At 48.2% G+C, this 12,003-nt stretch overlaps 1 protein-coding gene across 8 annotated transcripts in view; it reads right to left on the reverse strand.

Moving 5' to 3' along the window:
• Positions 1–11,849, reverse strand: part of asb7 (ankyrin repeat and SOCS box containing 7) — a 65,912-nt gene extending 54,063 nt beyond the window's left edge. The window contains exons 1-3 of one of the 8 annotated variants that reach the window (XM_069911945.1): positions 11,691–11,848; positions 6,912–7,056; positions 6,300–6,486 (exon numbers count right to left, since the gene is read on the reverse strand). The gene's annotated coding sequence lies outside the window, so the exon portion shown is untranslated. Of the gene's footprint in view, positions 1–5,284; positions 5,385–6,299; positions 6,487–6,911; positions 7,057–11,524; positions 11,636–11,690 lie in introns of those variants that run through there. The other 7 variants (XM_069911936.1, XM_069911937.1, XM_069911939.1 and 4 more) reach the window with 7 other exon arrangements.
• Positions 11,850–12,003: the final 154 nt, after the last annotated feature.

Raw genomic sequence — 12,003 nt, forward strand, 5'->3', positions numbered from 1 at the left:
TGGGGGGAGAAGGGGGGGGAGAAGGGGGGGGAGAAGGGGGGGGAGAAGGGGGGGGAGAAGGGGGGGAGAAGGGGGGGGAGAAGGGGGGGGAGAAGGGGGGGGGAGAAGGGGGGGGGAGAAGGGGGGGGGGAGAAGGGGGGGAGAAGGGGGGGGGAGAAGGGGGGGGGAGAAGGGGGGGGGGAGAAGGGGGGGGGAGAAGGGGGGGGAGAAGGGGGGGGGAGAAGGGGGGGGGGAGAAGGGGGGGGGGGAGAAGGGGGGGGGGAGAAGGGGGGGGGAGAAGGGGGGGGAGAAGGGGGGGGAGAGAAGGGGGGGGGGAGAAGGGGGGGAGAAGGGGGGGGAGAAGGGGAGGAGAAGGGGAGGAGAAGGGGAGGAGGAGAAGGGGAGGAGGAGAAGGGAGGAGGAGAAGGGGAGGAGGAGAAGGGGAGGAGGAGAAGGGAGGAGGAGAAGGGGAGGAGGAGAAGGGGAGGAGGAGAAGGGGAGGGAGGAGAGGGAGGAGGAGAAGGGGAGGAGGAGAAGGGGAGGAGGAGAAGGGGAGGAGGAGAAGGGAGGAGGAGAAGGGGAGGAGGAGAAGGGGAGGAGGGAGAAGGGAGGAGGAGAAGGGGAGGAGGAGAAGGGGAGGAGGAGAAGGGGAGGAGGAGAAGGGGAGGAGGAGAAGGGGAGGAGGAGAAGGGGAGGAGGAGAAGGGGAGGGAGAAGGGGAGGAGGAGAAGGGGAGGAGGAGAAGGGGAGGAGGAGAAGGGGAGGAGGAGAAGGGGAGGAGGAGAAGGGGAGGAGGAGAAGGGGAGGAGGAGAAGGGAGGAGGAGAAGGGGAGGAGGAGAAGGGGAGGAGGAGAAGGGAGGAGGAGAAGGGGAGGAGGAGAAGGGGAGGAGGAGAAGGGGAGGAGGAGAAGGGGAGGAGGAGAAGGGGAGGAGGAGAAGGGGAGGAGGAGAAGGGGAGGAGGAGAAGGGGAGGAGAGGAGAAGGGGAGGAGGAGAAGGGGAGGAGGAGAAGGGGAGGAGGAGAAGGGGAGGAGGAGAAGGGGAGGAGGAGAAGGGGAGGAGGAGAAGGGGAGGAGGAGAAGGGAGGAGGAGAAGGGGAGGAGGAGAAGGGGAGGAGGAGAAGGGGAGGAGGAGAAGGGGAGGAGGAGAAGGGGAGAGGAGAAGGGGAGGAGGAGAAGGGGAGGAGGAGAAGGGGAGGAGGAGAAGGGGAGGAGGAGAAGGGGAGAGGAGAGGGGAGGAGGAGAAGGGGAGGAGGAGAGGGAGAGGAGAAGGGAGAGGAGAAGGGGAGGAGGAGAAGGGAGGAGGAGAAGGGGAGGAGGAGAAGGGGAGGAGGAGAAGGGGAGGAGGAGAAGGGAGGAGGAGAAGGGGAGGAGGAGAAGGGGAGGAGGAGAGGGAGGAGGAGAAGGGGAGGAGGAGAAGGGGAGGAGGAGAAGGGGAGGAGGAAGAAGGGGAGGAGGAGAAGGGGAGGAGGAGAGGGGAGGAGGAGAAGGGGAGGAGGAGAAGGGGAGGAGTAGAAGGGGAGGAGGAGAAGGGGAGGAGGAGAAGGGGAGGAGGAGAAGGGAGGAGGAGAAGGGGAGGAGGAGAAGGGGAGGAGGAGAAGGGGAGGAGGAGAAGGGGAGGAGGAGAAGGGGGAGGAGGAGAAGGTGGAGGAGGAGAAGGGGGAGAGGAGAAGGGGGAGGAGGAGAAGGGGGAGGAGGAGAAGGGGAGGAGGAGAAGGGGGAGGAGGAGAAGGGGAGGAGGAGAAGGGGAGGAGGAGAAGGGGAGGAGGAGAAGGGAGGGAGAAGGGAGGAGGAGAAGGGGAGGAGGAGAAGGGGAGGAGGAGAAGGGAGGGGAGGAGGAGAAGGGAGGAGGAGAAGGGGGGAGGAGAAGGGGAGGAGGAGAAGGGGAGGAGGAGAAGGGGAGGAGGAGAGGGGAGGTGAGGAGGAGAAGGGGAGGAGGAGAAGGGGAGGAGGAGAAGGGGAGGAGGAGAAGGGGAGGAGGAGAAGGGGAGGAGGAGAAGGGGAGGAGGAGAAGGGGAGGAGGAGAAGGGGAGGAGGAGAAGGGGAGGAGGAGAAGGGGAGGAGGAGAAGGGGAGGAGGAGAAGGGGAGGAGGAGAAGGGGAGGAGGAGAAGGGGAGGAGGAGAAGGGGAGGAGGAGAAGGGGAGGAGGAGAAGGGGAGGAGGAGAAGGGGAGGAGGAGAAGGGGAGGAGGAGAAGGGGAGGAGGAGAAGGGGAGGAGGAGAAGGGGAGGAGGAGAAGGGGAGGAGGAGAAGGGGAGGAGGAGAAGGGGAGGAGGAGAAGGGGAGGAGGAGGAAGGGGAGGAGGAGAAGGGGAGGAGGAGAAGGGGAGGAGGAGAAGGGGAGGAGGAGAAGGGGAGGAGGAGAAGGGGAGGAGGAGAAGGGGAGGAGGAGAAGGGGAGGAGGAGAAGGGGAGGAGGAGAAGGGGAGGAGGAGAAGGGGAGGAGGAGAAGGGGAGGAGGAGAAGGGGAGGAGGAGAAGGGGAGGAGGAGAAGGGGAGGAGGAGAAGGGGAGGAGGAGAAGGGGAGGAGGAGAAGGGGAGGAGGAGAAGGGGAGGAGGAGAAGGGGAGGAGGAGAAGGGGAGGAGGAGAAGGGGAGGAGGAGAAGGGGAGGAGGAGAAGGGGAGGAGGAGAAGGGGAGGAGGAGAAGGGGAGGAGGAGAAGGGGAGGAGGAGAAGGGGAGGAGGAGAAGGGGAGGAGAAGGGGAGGAGGAGAAGGGGAGGAGAAGGGGAGGAGAAGGGGAGGAGAAGGGGAGGAGAAGGGGAGGAGAAGGGGAGGAGAAGGGGAGGAGAAGGGGAGGAGAAGGGGAGGAGAAGGGGAGGAGAAGGGGAGGAGAAGGGGAGGAGAAGGGGAGGAGAAGGGGGAGGAGAAGGGGAGGAGAAGGGGAGGAGAAGGGGAGGAGAAGGGGAGGAGAAGGGGAGGAGAAGGGGAGGAGAAGGGGAGGAGAAGGGAGGAGAAGGGGAGGAGAAGGGGAGGAGAAGGGGAGGAGAAGGGGAGGAGAAGGGGAGGAGAAGGGGAGGAGAAGGGGAGGAGAAGGGGAGGAGAAGGGGAGGAGAAGGGGAGGAGAAGGGGAGGAGAAGGGGAGAGGGAGAAGGGGAGGAGAAGGGGAGGAGAAGGGGAGAGAAGGGGAGGAGAAGGGGAGGAGAAGGGGAGGAGAAGGGGAGGAGAAGGGGAGGAGAAGGGAGGAGAAGGGGAGGAGAAGGGGAGGAGAAGGGGAGGAGAAGGGGAGGAGAAGGGGAGGAGAAGGGGAGGAGAAGGGGAGGAGAAGGAGAGGAGAAGGGAGGAGAAGGGGAGGAGAAGGGGAGGAGAAGGGGAGGAGAAGGGGAGGAGAAGGGGAGGAGAAGGGGAGGAGAAGGGGAGGAGAAGGGGGAGGAGAAGGGGAGGAGAAGGGGAGGACGCTCTCCTTGGTGACACCAGGACAAGGGATTCTTCCAACTGTTTGTGGCTGGGAGACAGTGGCATGCAGTTTGAGAGAGAAAGTTGGAGAGAAAAGTCAATAGGGGAAGGTAAAGAAGAAATGGAAAGAGAGAGGGGAGGGAGTTCCCTGAAACCAAGACAATTGTAATTTCATGTCGAGTGAATTTTTTTTTTCGTGAGATCAGTTCGGCTCCAAACAATTTCGAGATAGAGGATTTTGGAGAATCGGAGTTATACTTGGGAAGTGATGTGAGTATTAACTTTCTAACGAGATTCTGAAATCATTCCTCGTATCAGGTACAGTAGGACAACAGATGGGATTTTAAGCTGATCAACCTTCCAGGGACAAAAAGAATTCTTCAAACTGGCAGGGATGTTTGCAATGTCAGACATTAACACTCAATCTAAAATGAGGCAAAAATCAATTAATTTTGTTCCAGAATTAAGATACTTAATTGTGGAAGGATCTGAAGGCAAAAAAAAATTGATACACGTTGTCAACGGAGTAAGAGAAGTTGGGAAAAAGCTTAATCACAGGAGTACATGGAACAGCTGCGACAGTTAGAAATAGAGGAAGAGACAAAGTGGCAGTTAGCTCTTCAGTGATATTAATTATGAATAGTCTGGACAAGAGCCGGAATGCGTCTTATTCAACCTTCGTGAGAAGAATGATATGATGCCCTCAAAAATTATTCAAGTTATACAAGCTTGCATCATGGCCTGGTTTGATAATTCAAGTGCCTAGGAACACAGAAGGCAGCAAACATAGCCAAGTCCATCTCCCATCTCGGCAAGATACTGCCTCAAGAAGGCAACCAACACAATAAAGGACCTCATTGCCCTTGCTACAACCTCTTCTCACTGCTACCCAAGGAAAATAGTACAGAGCATGAAGTCCAGTACTTCTGGGAACAAGAACATTTCTCCTCTCTCCTCCCCCCTCCAACCCACAACAAACAGCATCAGAATATTTATCATCTTTTATAATCTGAATTCTGTGCTATTGGAGTTGCACCATTTTATATTCAAAGTGCCTGTTTAGGCAGTAGTAAAACACAAAAGTCTACAAATACCAAAACACAATACTGGAGAAACTCAGCAGGTTATATAGCACAAATAAAGATACATACCAACGTTTCGGGCCTGAGACCTTCATCTAAGTATGAAAACATGTAGGCAATATGAAATGGTAGGGGGAGGAGCACAGACCCAAAATTTATAGGCTGGAAGAAATGAGAGACAGATGGAAGGAGGGAGTAGAGTGGTCTAGCAAAAACTGGAGATGTTAACACCATCCAGTTGGAGTGTGCCCAGACAAAATATTAGGTGTTGCTCCTCCAATTTATAGGTGGCCTTGTGTTGGCAGTGCACAAGGCAATGGATAGATATGTTGGCACAGGAGTGGGGCGAAATGGTTGACTACTGGGAAATCCATGTCATTTATGTGGACCTGAGCGAAGCGATCTCCCAGAGTGCGTCCAGTCTCTCCGATGCAGAGAAGACCGCAACGGGAGGATCGGGTGTATTAGACGACTCCAACAGATCCACAAGTGAAGTGTCGCTTCACTTGCAAGGACTGTTTGGGGTCCCAAATGGTGGTAAGGGAGGTCGTGTGGCCACAAGTATGACACTTCCTGCAGTCACAGGGAAGGTGCCAAAGGGGAGATTAGCAGGAAGGGAGGAGTGGCCAATGGAGTTATGGAGGTAGTACTCCCTGCATAAGGCATGGCGAGGAAAATGTGCCTGGTCGTGGAATCATGTTGTAGGTGATGGAAACTGCAGAGTATATAAACATGACAATAAACATTATAACTAAAGTACCAACTGACATGATTTTTGTTTTAAGTATGCACATTCTACTGGGGAGGTTTCTGCAGAGGAAAGACAAATCCACACCTTCTTTTAACAAGCAGTCCACTATTTTAAGTAGGTCATATGGCTGCAGCAGGAATAGTGCTAGTTACGAGAAGAAATAACCTGTGATACCTCAACAGATGGCACTGCCTTCCTGTCAAAAGAAAATCATGTCTATTTAATCAGGAGTAGCTACCTATAAAATGGAGTTATACATCTTCCACCATTCCCAGCTGGCCTCCTTCCACCACCCAGATTTAAGATAGTCCAAGAGATCAAGACTTAGCACTATTCCATTATTTCTACCTCAAAATTAAAATCAATAAAGGTACACAAACTTACAACCTATTTGGATAGCATTGCTCAAAGGAAAATATTTCCCATGGGTACAAAACAATAAGTAACGAAGGCATGAAATCCTTGATGAATGGAAGAGGCTGAAAATGTCGTTAAGGGTAATAGATAAATAGTTAAAAATATATTGGTGCTGATTTTATTTAAAAAAATTCAACTGAAAGTTAATTTTTACTGAGATAAGAGCAGTGATCAATGCAATCAAGAAGGCAGCGGCTCTCCAGCAGCTACACTTTGTGAGGAGATTTGGGATGTCACCAAAGACTCTTGCAGATATTTAGAGGTGTAGCATGGAGAGCATTCTGACTGGATGCATCACTGTCTAGTATGGAGGTGCCAGTGCACAGGACAGGAAAAGGCTAGAGGGTTGTTAACTCAGCCAGTGCTATCACAGGCATCAGTCTTCACTCTATCAAGGACATCTACTAGAGTCGGTGTCTCAAGAAAACAACCTCTATCCTCAAGAACCCTCATCCCTCAGGCCATGCCCTCTTCACACTCAGGAAGGAGGTACAGGAACCTGAAGACAAACACCCAGTGGCACATGGACAGCTCCTTCGTCTCTGTCATCAGATTTCTGAATGGACAGTGATCCACAGACACTGCCTCAATTTCTCTTATTTTGTTGCACTATATATTTTAAAAATGTAAATTATAACAATAATTGCACTGTAATAATGCTGCAAAACAACAAATTTCTTACTTTTCCACTTTATTGTTTTTTTTCCTCTCTGCATTGCAGTTTGTTTACATGTATATGCATCTTCTTGAGTAGTTTTCTTTTGCACCACCAACGAGTGGCGATTTGACCTCACCATCAGGAAAAAGAATCTCAGGGTTGTATGCAATGTCGCGCATGCAGTCTGACAAGAAATCTGAACTTTGAAAATCTTAATGCATAATAAAACATGAAAAATGTGTCAAGCAATTGAATTTCTAACCACTAGAACCTTTCATGCAGGGAAGATCTACTTCACATAGAATTTTGGAAAACATTATTAAACGGGAGAGAATTGATAAAAGTAGTTGCTCCATACGTTGTGGATACAGATCACTAAAACAAGTTGTTAACGGTTTCTTTTAAACAATTAAATGCAAAGGTGACATTCTCCCGCCGCCAAAGGCCACTGCGTAGAGACAGCAAGAAAACAGGAGATGAAATGCAGACATTTTGCAATATTTACCGTATCGTGCAGGGAATTAGAATTGGAATCAAGTAATATATTAAATAATTTTGAAGTGATAGACTTGGGATTCAAGTATACAGGCAGTCCCTGGGTTAAAAACTTCCAATTTACAAACAACTTGTACTTACCAACCAACCAGAAATAGATTGCCATCAACTTCTGGTTCAAGACAGAGTATGCTGTGTGATTCTCTTTTTGACCCACAGTATTAAATTTGCAAAGTTTCATTGCTGTTGCTATTTCAACCACCTCATAATACCTTGCAAGGCTGAGCTGTGGAATAGAGAGAGTTAAGTGGCTGTGTGGAAAGTTATTGCTGTCTCTGTGATCAGACTCCCTGCACACAATGCTGCAGAACACTGCCTTACACTGTGTTTTTTCCCCCGTCTTTGCTCTAATGTGGCAGACCAGCAAGATTCCAAACCACTGAACAACACCAGTTCGTATGGAGGGAAACCTCTGGGTTAGGGTTCAACCAGCGCATTTCCAAACTACTGAACCACGCATTAGGGTTAGGGGCAGACCAGCGAGTTTCCAATCATTGAACAATGCCAGCCTTACACTGATGGGAATTTGGTTTTTTTTCGTCTCTGCTCTGATGTTGCAGACCAGTGAGTTTCCAAACCACTGAACAATGCATTAGGGTTAGGGGTAAACTACATTAGACAAATATTTTCTTAAATAAACAATGTTCACTTATTGCCAATAAAGATCAGTTTTATATATCCTTTTATAGAATTGGAACTTATTAAATTAAAGAATGTTGTAATAATGCTTTGAACAGTGCGATTTTCCATAACACTGAATGTGCTTGGAACGCATTAACCATGTTGTACTCTTATTTCGTTTGGTTTACAAGTGACCCGTGAACCAACAGTCTTGGTTACTCTTTACTGTCTCCTTGGGTTAAAGGCTGCTAGAAATGAGCAGATGCTCCTTTGCAGCTGATTCCATCTCCAAGTTTCATGTGGCAGAAATCAAACCCTGACTCTCCAGCACCAAGTCCATCCAGTCCAACAGTAGCCGTCTCTCCATCATCTCCTTCGACATCATCCAACTCTGTACTGTATTGTTATGTTTAAGATGTTGTAGTATATTTGGAAGTGTTTCTTAAGTGTTTTACATGCATGGAAACATTAAATAAATAGTAAGATAAATATTTGACTTAGTGACACTAAATAAGGACCCCATGTACTAGTTCCAACTTAAATACAAATTTGAGTTAAAGACAGACCTAGGTAACAGAACTCATTTTTAACATGAGGACTGCCTATACACATCTTTGATGACTGTAGACTGACCTGCTCCAACTGTTTAAACGAGCATGTGGGGTACATGGCTTTCTAAAAAAGTGAAAGGTGAAAAATAATGAAGTTGAGGTCAATCTTTTTATAAATCGGTCCTGTGTACTATTCTGAGCTCTTCTCATCAAATGAATGCAAGGATTCACAAATAAACGATTGGTATCATGAATACCAGAATTCAGTTCTCTTCAGAATAAACAGGGTATGAGATTTTTTTTTAAAGTTATGATCCAAAAAGATAACAGAAGCTTAGGATGATTACAGAACAAGAGGCCATTCAGCCCATTATGCCTGTACCACCTTTCAACCAGAGTAACTCACTAGTTTCATCCTCCACACACCTCTCCAGAGTATTGAAACCTTTTCCTCATCATGCATTTACCCAGTTCTTTCTTGAAGGCCACAATGGAACCTGCCTCCACCACACCTGCAAGACAGAGCAGACCAGACTCCAACCACAGTCTATACTCAATTCTGACCTGCTGCTTCTTTAAAATTGTCCCACAAATCATTCACACCAATGATTTCTGGATCCTCTCTAATAACTTCACGTGCATCCTTTCATGAGATATCCAAAATATGGCAACATTTTATGATGGTTCATCTTTTATACTCTGCTTCTTTAGATAAAAAGGCAATTCCAGATTTTAAACTGCTTTCTCAATCTGCCCTACCACTTCAATAATGTGCACAGGTGCTCCCAAGCCCCTTTTTAGAACAGTATCACTTAATCCATATTCCTTCATTTTGTTCATCACCCAAGCAAAAATTGTGTTGGGAGAAAGAACTGGAAAATGAAAGATCTTCCCCCCCCCCCCACAAAAGGCCAGCAAACTAACCCATCATTCTATTCCTTCCCACTCCTCTGCAACCAGTTTCAATTACACTATCTTTGGTGAAAAATTAATTGTTTAAATAACAATTACAAATACAAAAAAATCAAGAGAGAAAAATGCATTTGAATATATTGTACATCTTGAAATGAATGAAGTGTGACAGAAGACTGAGAACAGGTTTTAAAATATTAGGAATAGCTGTATATATTTTATTTGAACTCTTTCAAGAATTAATTACGAGACAATCTGACCGAGGTGTTTAAGATGTTAGAAGACAAATAAAACATTTGCATTGATTGATAATCGAGAATGACAAAGTATGATCTTTAAATTAAAATAGAAATTTCAGAAATTGCATTTTCGTAGAAATGGAGATCGTCTCAAAGTGTGGCCTCCTGGGCATATTCAGCCTTCAAGGCCAAATATTTGTGTTAAGGACAATGTGAGGTTTTTTTTTGTTTTGTTTCTTCACTATTTACATTCATCAACAGTTTTGCTGGCAACTCAAACTTTGCTTGAACTTAGGAAGCAGTTAAATCAACTACGCTGGCAGAATATTGACACCAGTCAGGAGGCCCACTCAGTCTATCATCAAAACTGAATCCCTCGATAGCAGGCAACAATGTGCTGCAAATTCTCAAGTGCAGTTACATCCTTTCAATAAAGCAACAAATAGAACTGCATACAGTTCTTCTTCTACAATAACTATGCTTTAAGTTCTACACCGAAGCTAATGGAAGCATGTATTCCACAGGTCTTTTTCACCACCTTATCCACCTGTTGCCATCTTCAGGGGTCCTTGTGACTTCTACATTAAGGTTCCTCTGCTCAGTACTCACCAAGACCCTACCACTGTTTATTCCTAGCCTTTTTTTTTAGATCTTCCATGTACATTACCTGTCAAGATTAAATTCCATTTGTCATGGCTTTCCCATTTTACCCAATCAACAAAATTCTGCATCCTAAAATTACCCTCCCAACAACATTCATCGCAAATCATGCCTCATTCATTCGTGTCCAAATCATTGACACACAGCAGAAAAGACCCAGAACGATTCATATTCTCCACTGACCAAAGCTTCGATTACTTGCTATACTGTATTTTAAAGTGCTACATGTGCCATTTTCTTACACTCTTCAGCCCAAAGGATAACTCATCCTTTTGTTCCTAAAGAGTATTACATCCAGGAAAACAGCAAATTTCAAAAATAGTGTGAAGTAAAATATAAATGTCTGCAGTCATCAGGGTTGAAGTAAAAATACAAAGCTGGAGAAACTCAGCAGGTCAAACAGTGTACTCTATCTAGCAAAGATAAAGATACATATCCAACGTTTCAGGCTCGAAACGTTGGTTATGCATGTTTATCTTTGCTATGTAAAGGACATTGTTTGACTTGCTGAGTTTCTTCAGCATTGTGTTTGCAAGAATAGAGAATATGGTCATAGAAATGCAAAGATACTCAATTAAAATTCAATCATGAATGCATTATTGCACAAACTGCAATACTAACTTTGACAAAAATAAGATCAGAGCTATAATTGGAGTGCTCACATTTTAACAGTTTCTCCAGATGCAAATCAGCATAACTAAGTTACCCAAGTTAAATCAATGCACAATTAAAGCTGTTAAAATTGTTAACTGAAAATGCTGGAAAAAAGGGATTAGAACATACAAAGGGTGAAAGAGCAAGTTAACATCAACTGTAACTGTCACTCCAGACCTGCTCTGGAGACCATTACTTGTTTCAGGTTTACAACACAAGAAATGGGAGCAGGAGCCAGCCATCTGGCCCATTGAGCTTGCTGGGCCATTCAATGAATTCATGGCTGATATAATGATATGCTCATCTCCACATTCCTATCTATCTTTTACCCATATCCCTTACTAAGAAGAAATCTACCCAACCTTGCCTTAAATATATTTACTGAGGTCTTCAATGGGCAGCAATTTCCATAAATTCACCACCCTCTGGCATTATGTCTTAAATCTCTACCTTGAATCTAGAGGCCATGGCCCCTAGTTCTAAACTCCCCCACCATTGGGAACAACTTACCTACCTCAATGTTATCTATGTCATTCATAATTTTATGTTTCCCCAAGACCCCCTTCTCGTTCTAAATTTCAGCAAGCCAAGTCCGAGGTAACTGAATCTCCAATCATAGGCCAACCCCTTAATCTGTGGGATCAACTTTAGAGAACCTCCTCTGGGCCATCTCCAAAGCCAGTACATCCAGTAAGGAGACCAGAAAAGCAGGAAGTACTCCAGATGCAACCTCACCAGCTGAGTTGCAGCAAACCCTTTATCGAGGAAGGCCAACATTAAATTCCATTTGCCTTCCTGATAGCCTGCAAACCAACCTTTTGCAATTCATCATATTAACAGCTAATAGCTCTATTTGGGTTTAAGCTGGTACAACCACTGATTCCTCAGATCACCTTGCATCCGTGGGGTTTATTTTTAAAGAAGGGAAACTTCAGTTGTCAGGTGAAACAAGTGAGTGGAGAGGAGGGTTGGACTGGAGCCCACTGGTTGTGGGGACGGGGGGCCAGCAGCCCGGGGGAGGGCCGGCAAGGCACCGGGAACAGGACGCCACACTTACATTCCTCCAGTCTCCGCTGGCCTCCCTCTTGCCCCACGTTGCACCATCTCCAGGCCCCGGTCACTGAGGAGCCACCGCGCCGGGGCTAACCTCCCCTCCCTTCCCCCAATCCCCGGGGCTGGCTGCGCCGCTTGACAGGAGGGCTTCGCTGCACCAGGCGCCCTACCTGCTTGCAAGCGTGTGACCCGGGACGGAGCAGGCCCCGATGGCGGCGTGCGAGCTGTACGCAATTTCCTGGGGTACCTGTTGCTGCGGAGCCATTTCAGGCCCGGGACCGGCAACCGCGCTGAACCATGCGCGCTTGCGCAGACCCACCTCGGCCCGCACTTGAGCAGCCCCGCCTCGGCTCCTCCCTCGAGCCTTGCACATGCGCAGACCCACTCGTCCCGCCCTTGCGCAGCCCCGCCTCGGCTCCGCCCTCGAGCCTTGCACATGCGCAGATCCACCTCGTCCCGCCCTTCCGCAGCCCTGTCTCGGCT

This window comes from Narcine bancroftii, chromosome 14 (genome assembly GCF_036971445.1).
Source record: "Narcine bancroftii isolate sNarBan1 chromosome 14, sNarBan1.hap1, whole genome shotgun sequence".
Taxonomy (NCBI): Eukaryota; Metazoa; Chordata; class Chondrichthyes; order Torpediniformes; family Narcinidae; genus Narcine; species Narcine bancroftii.